Source organism: Ammospiza nelsoni, chromosome 7 (assembly GCF_027579445.1).
Source record: "Ammospiza nelsoni isolate bAmmNel1 chromosome 7, bAmmNel1.pri, whole genome shotgun sequence".
Taxonomy (NCBI): domain Eukaryota; kingdom Metazoa; phylum Chordata; class Aves; order Passeriformes; family Passerellidae; genus Ammospiza; species Ammospiza nelsoni.
In genome coordinates, this window is record NC_080639.1 from 14513249 (window position 1) to 14521021 (window position 7773).

Consider the following 7773-nt stretch of genomic DNA (forward strand, 5'->3'; position numbering starts at 1 on the left):
GGACGCCATCCTCTGCTTCCTGCTCCGGGTCGGCGGGCCGCGCCCCGCGAAGGGAATGGCGGGAGCTGCGGTTCCCGGGCCGCTGCTCCCGGCCCGGCGCGGGCGCCTCATTCCCTCAGCGCCGCGCTCCGCCCGCCCGGGCTCCCGGCCCGCAGCCGCCATGCGGCCGGGCTGTCGGAGCTGGCTCGGCGGGCCTCGCACGGAGCCTCGAGCCCCGGAGCCTCGCTTCCTGCAGCGCAGCCGCTGCAAAACTGCCCCAGAACACCTCGGGGTGGCGTCTTTTGTCAGCCCCGGCAGGGTGGTATTGGTTATGGAAAAGTAACCTCTTAGCTGAGTTTAATTTCAACAACTGTACTAGTCATTTTCTCCTTCTAAACACACTATTTCATGTACTTGAAAGTAAGCTAAAGTGTTACCTTATTTTATTTTATTTTCGGCCATTAAAAGTAGCTTGCTTTACACGGTGTGGATTGTTCAAGTGGGTTTTATCAGAACGTTAAAGTCTGACTTTACCAGAGTTAATACTATAGCTGCTTTGCTTCTAAGTGGGCTTAAGAATGTGACCTTACCTCAGGTTCTCTTACATTCATTTACAGAGTTTTGAACGTTTATCTCATCTCCTGTGGGAAACCAGCCATTGCATATTTCTCTCATTATGCTGAAGCAGCAGGGTGTTTTCAGTAATCCAGGCAGACACAAAGTCAACACAACACCCTTATGTGTGAAGACAGGTGCAGATACAGGCTTGGATTGTGCAATGGAGGGAAAACAATCCTGAATGCGCTGCAATACAGAAAATTTAAAGAAGTTGCTGTTAAAAGGCTCTGCTGTGTGGCTATGTGATTATGAAACCATGGCTTAGAAATGCCCACCCACACTGAGCAAGTAATTCAATACAAATTTCACATGACAGAAGAGTAGGAGAAGGCCTCACTTTAGGAAGGCTGGATTTAGTTGCTGTTGGATTCTTTTGATACATGCATGCCTATGAATATATCTTTCTTGCTGAAAAATAAATATTTATTACAAAACAAAAGTTGTCTGATGATATTTTGTTGCCTAGTACCATACACAACTTGGGAAAACTGGAACTTTCGGCTGAGAACATTTGCAGGCATGGAAGGCTCAGGCACGTGCCCAAATTATTGCATGTCAGCAGAGCTTCATTGTTTAAACATGTGGCAAGCACATATATAGACATGTTATCTTAGGCTAAAATAGTTTACTTTTATGGTGGTTTATGGCAGGATTAGTGAGTTACTGTGGCTCTGCTAACTCTATAGCTTATTGAAACAAAGGAAGCTTGGTTACATAGCTGAGGCACTGAAGTTTTTTTTCCAGAATGGCTCATACGAAACAGAAGCCCTTTTTAGCTCTGAGAAATCGATGCACTCTGTCATATAATGCCATACAACATGTCCTCAGCACATTCCTGAATATTTTTGCAAGATAGAATGTAATTTTCTTCTCTTGGACTGTCACTGAAAGATTTCAGAATTTAGGCTTGTGTTGCCAAGTGTTTCTTAGCTTTCAACTCTTTCTGTATTTGAGGTAGAGGTTGCACCTTGATTCAAATTCATGTAAGGCATTGAGAGAGATTACTGTCCTTCAGTCTCCTCTTCCCAGCTAGGGAACTACTCACATATGAACATTGAGTAGGGCTGACAAACTTCCCTTCCTCTTAAAAAATTATACTTTCTCTTGATGTAAGCATCAGACTTTTTTTTTTCTCTTTGCTGGCGTCTTTTCTCATATATTCAGATTTTAAAAACTGCCCCATACGTTTCACTGCACTGCTTTCTACTTTTACTTTGATTTTTTGTAGTTTTCGCTTCTGTTATCCAAAGGTAAGTCAAAGTTGTACCTATGAAATCATTTAGACAAATTAACAAAGACAGACTCTTTCCTAAAGAGTGTCAAATTGCTTTTAACAGCTGGGTTCAGATTGGAAAAGAGATAATGTGATGAAAGAAAATCAAGCTTGGTAAAACTAGCTGGCAGGAAACTCTTGGCTAGGTTTTTAGTTTGTTGCATATGTACTTTATGCATTCTGATGTTATAAGCCTAATTTATCTTAAATAGTTGTTTTGGTAAAGTTCTTCAAAGGATCTGAGCTAAGTGTTCACTGACTGACTGACAGCTGAAAGTCTAGGGCTTGAGCCATGCGGGAGTTACTTTTGCCAAATGTTCCCAAGGATGGCTTGCTGCTTTTAGCCTGGATTGTAACAAGGCAGTGTGACTATGTGTGTAGATTCTAGAGAACTTCACATTCTGAGTAACCTTGGGGAAGAAGTCTCTTTCCAACTTTACACTTGAGTGGCTGTTCCATAGTGCCTGGCACTGTATGAAAACCTTTAATTCCTAAGAAGTAATTGTAGTTTTTCTCTGAAAAATCTGATGTTGGCTACTGGCTGATATCAGGTATGAGACTTATGGAACAATTATCTGGTCCTCTGTGGTATTCTAGTTTTCCAATTTATTATGAATTCTGTGATATTTAATAAGGTTTTTCAAAGTAAAAGAAAATAATTCCTCACAAGTGTAAAAGGTAAGGATAATCTCTTCACAAACCAGAGCTTCTTGTTTTCTTTGCTCTCCTTTTCTCAAACAGTTTGCTGGAATTGACAGATTACTACTACACATTGACTCTTCTCTATTATAAGTATTTTTCTCATTTTTGAATGAAAAATGTATGTTTTTTTAAACAATAATAATTGTCTTTTATTTACTTGGATATGGCACTGAAACGAAATTAAAATCAAAACAAATTTTTTCTCTTTTTCTTAATTGTTTAATCAATCACAAAGCTTGACAGTTGTGTAATATTTGGTACATGATTGGATAGTGACCAAGAAAAAAATTTGATATATCATTAAGAAGCTTTAAAAGACAGCTTTAAAAAATAATTTTTGAAATGCATGGGCTGATCATTTTTTCCTAAAAATATTATTTTACTTTCTTGTAATCAAGCCTTATATTTTTTAAAGGTGACTTGAAATATGAAACAGTTTGACTCTTTTTCCAATATCTTATTAGGAGAAAATCCTTCTCTAGTCAATTTTTAATTGATATTTGGAAGCCATGCTGCTGCTTTCCCAGGCTTGCCTTGTCAGTTTGTGGGTTCTTTGCACTTTTTTCCACTAAAATTGCTCTCTATATTTTATTTCTGTATACATGTACAGAATGTAGAGATTTTTTATTATAATAGTGCTGAGAAAAATTCTGGGATGCACTGATCCCAGAGGGTTTTATTACTGCTGTTAGGACTGCTGTTGCTGTTCATTTGCTGGCACAAGGAGCAGCTGAGGAGACAACTCTGAAAGGATTGCTTTAAACAGTATGGCAACAAAATGTATCCAAACCCAGTGCTTTCAGGAACTTTCTGTATGATGGGGCCTGTAATCATCTTATATTAGATTTCAAATCCATACCTTAGCTCTGCTACACGTTTTAAGTCTCCCCAAGCTTAAATTAACTTGTTTTTAGGGTGTTCTTTTCTAAAAGAAAATGCAAAGAAAATAAACCAGCAGTTGAGAAGTTTGTATGCTAAAGAGCATTCTGTTTTCAGAGAACAGATTTTAATAATAAAATGAATAGTTTCCTGTTACAGTAATTTCTGTTTTCAGTTTATGATCAGTCAGTTAATCTCTCCAAAATAACTCTGCCTGATTTTTTAGGGCAGTGACATGAAGGAAGGATCTGAGTCGGTAATTAGGCTGTAGGTGTCTGCTCATGAATTGCAGGATATTCTTTGGCCTTCATGTTGTGCATGGAGTTTTTTATAGCTTAAAAAAAAAAATGTTCCTTAGAATTTCTCTATTCTGTTTTCCATTGTTTCATATTTACTTCCAAATATAACACCAATTTTAAAATTGTCTGATTGATGTAGTCAGATTGACCCTTGAGAACTGCAAGATTTTCTCAAGTATTATTTTGATTACCAAATTACTTGGAAAAATATGATAATTTCTGACATATATTTGCTGGAAGATGCAATGGAAAGTCATAAAATGACTCAATTTCCTCCATGCTGAAGGGGACTCTGCAGGCTGAGAGCCTTCAGCTCTGAAGGGAACAGAAACACCAGAGGTTTTTGTGCTAACCACAGTCAGATAACATGATGGAAATACACTTATACTCAGCACTGAGTTAATCTGGTCTGCATAGCACAATGTTTGCTTTAGCCTGTTTTAAACCATCCATTTTATTAACAGAAAAGATAACAAATGAATGTGGCTTTTAAATCAAATGCCAATGTGAGTATTGAAATATTTTAAATAAGTATAGTAGATGACTAATACTCCCTTATAGCCTACCTCACATTTTGTCACAGTAGGAACTCAAGGCATTTTTGCATAAGTAAATATTAATTCCCATTACCCCAGAAGTCAATAATGTCTTTCTGATACAAAGAGATAATTTTGTCAAAGCTTCTTGGAAGGTTATTAATTCTGTTTATCAAGAATTTTCAAGCTTCCGTAAGTTTCAAACCAGCTTTTACCCCGGTCATTTTCTGAATTAAATGTTTATATATATCCATTTTAATGGAACTTTTCTGATTTTAAATGGATGGATATGAATTTAAGGTAATCTGGAATGTAAAATGCTTCTGCAAGTTCCTTGTCTGTGGAGCAATCTTTAGGAGTTGAGGAGTTCCAAATATATGCTATTATGTTGAGTCAGTGGATGCTCTGCAGTTTAAGGTGGGGTCAAAATGTATTCCCAAGGAAGTTAAGTAAGTGCTGTTTTTCTCTGCTCTGCCTGTTCTAAATAATGTTAAACTTTTTTAATGTTCCTGCAATAAACCACATAAGATATTCTCTTACATCTGAGAAAAAGTGGACTGTCTACTTTGCTTTACCATGGGAATAATTTAAAGAAAGTTTTCTTTATCCTATTCAGGAAGCAAGTAGAAAGTTAAACAAGACAAGTCCTGGGTTTTTTTCCCAAGGACAAAACCTAATTTTAGGCTAAGAATGCTGGTATGCAAAAACATTAGCCTTTGAAAAAAGTCTCTTTCTCTTATAGTTTGAAAACACAGAGGTTTTCATAGAAAAATTTTTAAAGGGAGAAAAAGAACTTTTAAACAAAAAGCCTTTCATTTGATTCGTGTTTCTTCAGCATTTCACATACTATTACTTTGGATCAGAGTTTGGCCTCTCTCTTTTTCTGATCTGTTCCATGTTGTAAGATTGTCTGTTTTTATAATACTGAAGTAATTGGAGTTCAGTTTCTGGTTTGCACCCAAGGTTCATAGAATTAGTGTAATTTCCCTTTGCCTAGTCTCTCAACCTGAAATGTAGAAATGGCTGTTTTCTCTTCTCTTCTCTTCTCTTCTCTTCTCTTCTCTTCTCTTCTCTTCTCTTCTCTTCTCTTCTCTTCTCTTCTCTTCTCTTCTTCTCTTCTCTTCTCAAAGGGAGCCTATTTGTCTTTAAAATACAAGTAGCAACTTAAATATCCTTTACATAAAAGGCTAAATCCAATCTCATGGATTTAGCCTTTTATGTAAAGGATATGGGCTTCTAATTAATGTAAATTCCATATTGAAGTTCATGCTAAGTGCTGAATTTGGGTCATATAGTCTTCTTTAAAAATAGATTGCAAAGTGCAGAGGATTTCAAATTAATCTTTATGTGTCTTGATAGAGCTTAAGAATCAGAACTAGAATGGACAGATAAATATTGGGGGTGTTAGCTGAGTCTTTGCTTAGATTGGTATCTTATGCCTCATCCCCAGAGCCCGCTAAAGATTGATTAGAGATGGTGTTATGTTTGCTTTTGTTGAAGGCCAGGAAAGAGAGAAGGTTGACTTATACAATGAAATGAATCCTTTTCAGTTTCCCTGTCCCCATTTTGTTTAAGACCAGCTGTGTCTCAGTGATCACAGTAGCCAAGAGCAATAGAATAGTGAGGGACAGGAACTGGTGATTGTTCCCTTCATGCAAATCTGCTTGCTTTTTGCATTGTTATTCGTCATAATAGTCTTCAGCAACTTGGCTGTGAATTGTTAATAGCTGACTGCAGAAAGTGGAACAGAAGCACCTCTTGGGTTGGGAGGTTTGCCCATTGTAGCCTCATAATGTAACCCTATTTGAACCGTGGATTTGGGGATTTGTGCATTTTAATGCAAAGACACAATATATAAAAGGTGGAAGCTGAGTCTTTGCACTTTAAATGGAAAATAAGACCTCTGTTGTAAGCATAGTTGTAAACAATTATGCTGAGACTTGCAAGCCGTGTGGGTAGAGCAGCCCCAATCCCTAAGAGGTGTGGTTAAAGCTCACCCCTGTGCTTGGGGTTTCTTTGAGCCCAGACTGGCTAGGCTTTGGGCAGATTTTGAGACATCTGACTCAATCCAAGGTGCAGTAAATTCTGGCTTCACTCCTCAGACCTGTCTACAGAGGTAACTGTAGTTCCAGGCAATTTATGTGAGGTGAAAAAGAGCCAATTGGTTAATCGATACAACCAGTCCTGAAGATATGAAAATATTTTGTGAAATACGTGGTGAAATAACTGTGGTTTGCATAGCCTTATTTTTGTGTCTCTAATCTCTGAAATAATTTTTCCAAACACTGACATTCCTTTCCATGGGAGGAGACGGCACTTTTGCTAAAATGGAAAAATACTGTTGTTGAGTTGGCTGGTTAGCTATCCAATTAATATAGTCTTTAGCATTCAATGACATATATCAGAAGTTTGGTTGTCAAGACACACTCTGAAAATCCCATGGATTTCAAGTGTTATCTGAGTGGCACATACAATCTCTTATATTATTGTCATATGAATTTATAACTTGAATACCTGTGGTCTGAAAGTTATGTAGAAAATAATTCCTACTTACTTGTAGAAAATGAGAAAAAATGCACATATAAAAGCAAAATCTATGGAGGAAAAAGGCTATTTCTAATGGTATTTTTTCCCAGGTATCATATAAAAATGCATTATATAATAATACCTTACATACATTATATAATAACATATAATACATACATCACATAAATATATACTATAATAAATTAGTCTCTAATATTCATTATTTCATAGAATGTAACCTCTGCTGACTGTGTTTGTGGGAGTTACACAAAGTGCTGCAGCTTAAACTGGTATGTACATACAGTCACGTATATATGTATAGCAATACATGCTTGTGTGTTTTGACTTGACTGAAGTAATGAGGAAAGAGTTTTTTCCTTCTGCAGAATTATTGAATTTCTTCAATGTGTTATACATGAGAATCTTTCAAATCGTTAATGTCAGCATAGAAGGAGCTGCAGACCTGCCTAAATGAGCCAAACCTTCCGTCATCGTGTGGTTTGTTCAAATGTGTCGCTGGAGAATTTTGTCACAGTTGCTGACTCTGGTATATAGTGGGTAGCTAAGCCACAAGTAAACAGCTCTACCTAAAGGATAGGCATGAATAGCCATTACTTTCACAGGAAGGAAGGAAATTACCCCTTTCCTGATTGTCAGGTAGTTAAACGTGGTCTTTCCAGAGTGGATTTTAGTCCATGAGGTATTCAAAAAGTGAGGACAAAGGAACAGTGAAGAATTACTTTTCTAAAAAAAGAAAAAAGACCTAGCTGTAAACAACAGTAAGTAGTTGCTTTCTTGTGTTGTTCAGCTTAAATTAACCCTGAGAAAAACTAAATATCTTTTGTTTGAACTAATTTGCAAATTCGTGGTTTGTATAATTTAACTGAATTAAGGAACATTGCTGGGATGCTGATTAGTGCTGAGATTATCTGCACACACTAATAGGTAACTTGATAAGATC